The sequence below is a fragment of the Tupaia chinensis genome, unplaced genomic scaffold, assembly GCF_000334495.1.
Source record: "Tupaia chinensis unplaced genomic scaffold, TupChi_1.0 Scaffold000226_1, whole genome shotgun sequence".
NCBI lineage: Eukaryota > Metazoa > Chordata > Mammalia > Scandentia > Tupaiidae > Tupaia > Tupaia belangeri.
In genome coordinates this window covers 46,600-53,725 of record NW_006159701.1, presented here as the reverse complement: position 1 = coordinate 53,725, position 7,126 = coordinate 46,600, and the positions used below count along the sequence as shown (strand labels likewise).

At 49.0% G+C, this 7,126-nt stretch overlaps 1 long non-coding RNA gene across 1 annotated transcript in view; it reads left to right on the top strand.

The window, feature by feature from the left end:
- The window catches only part of LOC102470269 (uncharacterized), a 14,024-nt gene that overhangs the window by 6,537 nt on the left and 361 nt on the right, over positions 1-7,126 (top strand). Inside the window, exon 3 of the long non-coding RNA XR_334466.1 lies at positions 5,614-5,752. This is a non-coding gene — a long non-coding RNA (uncharacterized LOC102470269). The remainder of the gene's footprint in view (positions 1-5,613; positions 5,753-7,126) is intronic.

The window sequence follows — 7,126 nt, the reverse complement described above, 5'->3', positions numbered from 1 at the left end:
TTTTTTTTTGAGAGCTATTTGCTATAGGGCATGTGCGCTCACCAGAAAGACAGAGAGAGACAGAGAGACAGAAAGCGAGAAATCACCCTCCTGGGGGGATGGCCATGCTACAATCCCTTCTCCTCCATTCTCCTCTTGGGATCTTGGGCACACACTCACACAGGCCCGGTGTGAGTTTAAGCCACCGGGTCCAGAACTCAAACCGCAGTCGACTACATGGGAGTTCAGCAAGATAGCCATTATTCCAACTGCTGGTCCCAATAAAATATATTTTATTTAACTTTATTTATTTATTCATTTATTTAGGAGAGGTTTTTGCTATAAAGCACGTGCACTGTGCAGAAAGACAGAGAGAAACAGAGAGATAGAAAGTGAGAAATCAGGGACCAGCCGTTAGCATAATGGCTATGTCGCTGGACTCCCACGTTGTCGACTGCGGTTCGAGTCCCGGACCCAGTGGCTTAAACTCATGCTGGGCGCATGTGCGTATGTGCCCAGAATCCCAAGAGGAGAATGGAGAAGGAAGCACGTGCACTGTGCAGAAAGACAGAGAGAAACAGAGAGATAGAAAGTGAGAAATCAGGGACCAGCCGTTAGCATAATGGCTATGTCGCTGGACTCCCACGTTGTCGACTGCGGTTCGAGTCCCGGACCCAGTGGCTTAAACTCATGCTGGGCGCATGTGCGTATGTGCCCAGAATCCCAAGAGGAGAATGGAGAAGGGATTGTGGCGTGGCCATCTCCCCTGGGGGGTAATTTCTCGCTTTCTATCTCTCTGTCTTTCTGGCAAGCACACACGCTCTATAGTGAAAACCTTTCCAAATAAATAAACAAACAAACCAACAGAAATGGTAAGTGCCGGCGGGGGTGGTAAAAGGGGAACTCTCTAGACAGCTGACCGCTGGTGGGAATGTAAATTGAACTACTGAATCTCTATGTAGGAGAACCGAAGCCCAGTGATGGAAGGGCAAGGGCGTGCCCAGAGGAGGTTGTGGCAGAGCCAATGTAACCAGGGAGAGCAGTGGTCAGCCTCCCTGTGCAGAGGTGGAAACCGAAGCCACAGAGAAGAGGAGACACAGCTGGCCCCTGCTCAGCAGTTGCCAAAGGTCACTTGTCCTGTATGTGGCCTCCCCTCGTCCTCCATGTCTAGGAGGGATGAGTTATCACATACCCATTTTAATTATTTATTTATTTTGCATTTTAAAAATTATTTTGATTTTTTTATTATTATTATTTTAATTTTCTTTTTTTTTTAAGAATTGTTTTATTGAGCTTTATTTATGTATTTATTTTCATTTGACCAGAGAGGGACAGAGTAAGAGAGAGAGAGAGGGAGAGGGAGAAAGCAAGCTGCCAGGTCTAGGATTCAAACTGTGGTTGGCCATGTGGGAGTCCAGAACCCTTACCCACCATGCCACCTGCTGGCCCCAGTTATTATTTTAATTTGCTGCAGGGCACATGCGCTCACCAGAGAGAGAGAGAGGGAAAGTCAGAAAGCAAGCTGCCAGGCCCAGGACTCGAACCATGGTTGGCCATGTGGGAGTCCAGTGCCTTAATCACACCATCTGCCATCAGATAAATAACTTTAAAAGTTAACACCCTCTCCCACTGGTCTATAAACTTCAGGAGAGTAAGGACCTTCTGTTCCTCCCCTACCCTGTGTCCCAGCCTCTGTGTACTGACAGGCATGCACAGAAACTTAAGAGAATGAGGGGCCCGCAGGTGGTGTGGCGGTTAAAGCTACTGGACTCCCACATGGCTGACTACGGCTTGAGTCCTGGACCTGGCCTCTTGCTTTCTCACTTTCCCTTTCTCTCTCTCTCTTTCTCTGGTCAAATTAAATAATAATAAAAACAAACAAATAAATAAGTCTTAAGGAAAAAATAGTAAGAGAATGAACGGGAGGGGCTATGGCCAGTGGGGCACTGCCACCCGTGTCCGTGCCCGCATAGTTGGGGGCTAGGGAATGGCAGAGTTTTGTCACAGAGCCTGGACAGTGAGTCAGGGCTGGCTCCTTAAAACTAAGTGCAATTCCTGTTGAGCAAGCACCTGGGAGGGGCCCGCTGAGGCCTGAGAGCTTCTCCCCTACAAAGGCTTGGGCTCTCGTCCTGCCCCCAGTCTCCTTTGCTTCCTCTCAGAGCAGACTCAGGCCGTGGTGCCAGGTCCTAGAGGAAGGCCCGCCCCCAAGGCCACCAGTGGGATTAGAAGGGGGCAAGGTCCTCAGAGAGCACCCTGACAGATCCATTCCCAAGAGATGCGGAAACTGAGGCCCACACTGGAAAATAGCGCCTTGACACAAGTCCAGGACCGAGTTAGGGCCCGATCCTGCGTCCCCCAACAGGTCAGCGGGTGCTTTCTACTCTACCCAGTTTCCTGCCTTCACCGGAATTGCTGAGACCTGGGGAGGGCGTGGCTATAACTGCTGATGTCCCCTCCAGCTTCCTCACATAACTCGTGTCCAGTGCCATCCTGCGTATCCGGCCAATTCCTGAAGGTGCTATTTTCTTTAAAATTCCCCTATCAGGGTCAGTAGTGGTGTGGTGGTTAAGGCGCTGGACTCCCACATGGCCAACTATGGTTCGAGTCCCAATCCTGGCAGCTTTCTCTCTCTCTCTCTTTCTAATCTCTGACTCTCTCTAGTGAGCATATGTGCCCTATAGCAAATTTTAAATAGTAATAATTAAATTACATTTAAAAATGTTAATTCGGGATCAGCAGTTGGCGTAATGGCTATGTTGCTGGACTCCCACGTAGCCAACCACGGTTCGAGTCCCGTAACTAGTGGCTTAAACTCACGCCGGGCGCGTGTGCATGTGTGTCCAAGATCCCGAGAGGAAAATGGAGGAGAAGGGATTGTAGCATGGCTATCCCCCCTGGGGGGTGATTTCTCGCTTTCTGACTCTCTATCTCCCTCTTTCTGGCGAGCGCATGCGCCCTATATCAAAAACCTCTTAAAAAAAAAAAAAGTTAATTCCCCTTATCACTTTGAAAGAGCTGCTATTAGCACGTCCATTTTACAGATGAGGAACCTGGCTCAGAGAGAGTCCGTCCCAGGTCACACAGTCACTGTGGCAACTGTGGCACACACCGGGTGTGTGTGTGTGTGTGTGCGTGTGTGCCCAAAATCCTGAGAGGAGAATGAAGAAGAGATTGTGACATGGCCATTCCCCTGAGGGGGTGATTTCTCACTTTCCTTCTCTGTTTCTCTCCAGCAAATGCACACCCCTCTGGCATTTAAAAAAAAAAAGAAAGAAAGAAAAGGGGAAAAAAAAGAAACACACCAGGCACTTGTGCATGTATGCCCACAATCCTGATCAGAGGGGAAAATGGAGGAGTTACAGCATGGCCACACACCATGAAGGCTTTCTCCCTGTCCCTCTCTCTTGTTTTTCTGTCTCTCTCCAGATCCCATATGGCTGACCAGAGTCTGAATCCTGGCCCCAGTGGCTTGAAAAACAAGCTGGGCACATGTGCATGCATGTCCAGAATCCTGATGAGGTTGAGAAATGGAGGAGACTGGATTACAGTGTGATCATGCTTCATTAAGGAGAGTTTTGTCCTGCTGTCTGTCTGTCTCCATCATTCTCTGGCAAATGCATGCACACTTTGGCAAAAAAGAAAAAGATTTGGGCAAGCAGGTGACATAGTGGTTAAGGTGCTGGACTCCTACATGGTCAACCACAGTTCAAGTCCTGGACCCAGCAGCTTGAAACTCATGCTGGGCACGTATGCATATTTGCCCAAAATCCCAAGAAAAGAATGGAGCAGAAGGGATTGCAGCAAGGTCATTCCCTTAGAGGATAATTTCTCACTTTCTCTCTCTTGCTCTCTGTCTCTCTCTGTCTGTCTGGCGAGTGCATGAGCCCTATAGCAAAAAATCTCTGTCTCTCTCTAAAAAAGAAGCTTATTTATGTATTTATTCTGTGAGAGAGTGAGAGAAAAACAGGCACCTGAACACCCCTGCCACAGTCCACTTCAGTCCCAGCCAGCCCAGAGTCTGTCTGCCGAGTGCACGCGCCCTATAGCGAAAAAACCTCTCCAAAAAAAAAAAAAAAAGTAAAGAAATCGATTCATAGTAACCACACCATTCTCTGAGGGCTGCCTGCCTGCCATGTGCCAAGGGCCTGCTGTACGTTAACCCACTGAAACCCCACATCAGCCTGGGGAGAGGGTTACCATTTTTTAAAGAAATATTTATTTATTCAATTCCATCATTATTATTATTATTATTATTATTATTATTATTATTATTTACTTTGAGTAGAGAGAGATAGAGAGAAAGGAAAAGTGAGAAAGCAAGCTGCCAGGTCCAGTACTTGAACCGTGGCTGACTATTTGGGAGTTCAGCACCCTAACCACCATGCCACCTGTTGGCCCCACCATTATTATGTCTTTAATTGCCGGAGGGCACATGCATGCACATGCATACATGAGAGAGAGAACATTCTCCAATGGGATATGGTTGGGCTGTAATTCCTTCTCCATTTCTCTACCCTGCCAGGATTTGGGGCATCCATACGCATGCATCTGCAATGTTTTCCATCCTCCAGGGCTGGGATTCGAACCACAGTCAGCCATGAGGGATCTGGCTCCCTATGCACAGTGCTTAACCTTTGCATGAAGGAGCCGGCCTAGTCACCGTTGTTATGATCCTTATTTTACAAATGAGACAAGGAGTTTTAGAGAAGAGAAGAATGGCAGCTGACTAATGGTTCCCGAAGATACGACATCCCAATCCCTGGAACCTCACTATGTCACCTTGGAAAAGGGGGCATTGTAGATGAGATCATGCGAAGGATCTTGAGATGGAGAGATTGTCCTACATTTAACCAAGTGGATCCAAAATGGCATCACGAGTGTCCTTACAAGACAGGAACAGAGGGAGACTTTACACGTGTGTGTGTGCGCACAAAGGGCACGTGGAGGTGATCAGAGTGATGCAGTCACAAGCCGGGGAACACCTAGAGACATCAAATGCTGGAAAAAGCAAGGGCTGGATTCCTCTTATTTATTTATTAGTTTTGGCTATAGGGTGCATGCACTTGCTGGAGAGGAATGGAGGGTGGGGGAAGTGAGAAATCACCCTTCAGAGGGGATGGCCATACTGCAATCCCTTTTCCGCCATTCTCCTCTCAGGATGTTGGGCGTGCAAGCACATGTATGTGGCATATTTTCCAAGCTGCCAGGTCTGGGATTTGAACCACACAGTTGGTCATGTGGGATCCAGCTGCCTTAACCACGACATCATCTGGCTGGCTCAAGGAATGGATTCCTCTCCAGAATTTTCTGGAGTGTGGGTGACACAACACCTTCATATTGCCACAGTGATACCGATTTTGGATTTCTGGCCTTCAGAACAGGGAAAAAAAATAGTCTATTTCTCTAGTTTTAATCCACCAAGTATGGAGACCAGCAGATGGAGTAATGCTTATGTTGCTGGACTCCCACATGGCTGACTGCAGTTTGAGTCCTAGACCTGGAGGTTTGAATTTCACAGGGTGTGTGTGTGTGCGTGCTCTAAATCCCAGGAGGAGAATGGAGGAAAAGGGATTGCAGCATGACCATTCCCCCTTGGGGGGTTATTTCTTACTTTCTGTCTCTCTGTCTCTCTAGAGAGTGCACGCACCCTATAGAAAAATCTCTCTGGGAAAACAAACAAACAAAAACCAAGTATGCGGCCATTTGTTACAGCGGCAACAGGAAATTTATACAGAAAACGACTTGCCCAAGGCCGCACCACTAGGAAATGGAGGTAAGCCTCCCACATGGGTGTTCAGTACACCTGAGCTGTCCTCATTGCTACCTGCTGCCCCCGGAGGGGCTGAGTTTGCGGATGAAGTGTCCAGAGGGCCGCGAGCTTGGCCTACTTAATTCATGCCAGCAGATATCGGGGAGGGGCAGTCTGTGTAACCGTGGTTCAGTTAGGGAAGATGCTATTAACCCTGGGTGGAGCTGACACAGGAAAATGAAGAAACTGGTCAGGCTGGTCCTGCAGATGGATTCGGGAGGGTGTTGGCGAGTCACAGAGAAGAACCCGTAGCCCAGCAATCCTCAAAGATGAGGTGGCTCCTCTGTCTGGTAGTGTCACCCCCACATAAAGACGACTCTGTTTTTTATTGAATCCTCATCTTCCTTGGGTCAGATAAACACTCAGCAGATACCTGTGGGCTGTGCGATGCCTGCTGGGTACAAGAAGCCAAGGAAAGGGGGAAGTTTATGTGGCTCCCCTCCTCCCTGGCCCTCTTCCCCTCCCTTCTCTTTCTTTCTATTCTTGAGCAATTTATTCTAAAAGTCGTTAGGTGGGTCCCAGCAGGGGAGAAGCAACAACAGGGAGAGATCCAGGAAGGATGTTGGAGTCCCCATGGGATAAGGAGGGTGTCTGCATGGGGTGGAGGGGCCCAGTGTGGCAGGGAAGGGGATCAGATCTCATGCAAGTGAGGGGGACATCCTCTTGGAAAGGCACTCAGCAGGGGTGTCAGAGCTTACGGGGTTCCAGTCCTGCTTATCCTTCCTGGGAGCGGAGGGGCAACAGCAACAATGGAAATTGTTTCATATGGCGGGGACTGGTCAGATAAGGGAGCAAGGGAAGAACAAGGACACCAGGTCTCTCGCTGTGGGAATAAATACAGGGGGGTGTGTGTCCAAGCCCAGTCTGGTGGTGCAGGCCAAAGTGAACAGAGCCGCGGTACTTGAAGCATGGAGCTGACCAAAGGCTCAGGTCCCCAGCCTGGCCCAGTTGACTTAAAACACATTTGGTACACACGTGTGTGCCCCTGATGATCTGGAGTGCTGGGGAAAGGGGCTGATGTGGTGACAAGCCCCGTTGAGGATGTTCTTGCTCTCATGAGTGCACACTTTCTGTTATCAATAAAACAAACTCTGGGGACCAGCAGTTAGCGTAATGGCTATGTTGCTGGACTCCCACGTAGTCAACTACCGTTCGCGTCCCGGACCCAGTGGCTTGAAACTCATGCTGGGCGTGTGTGCGTGCATACCCAAGATCCCGAGAGGAGAATGGAGGAGAAGGGATTGCAGATTGGCCATCCCCCCTAGGGGGTGATTTACCACTTTCTGTCTCTCTGTCTCTCTCTGTCTGTCTGGCAAGCACACGCGCCCTATAGCAAAA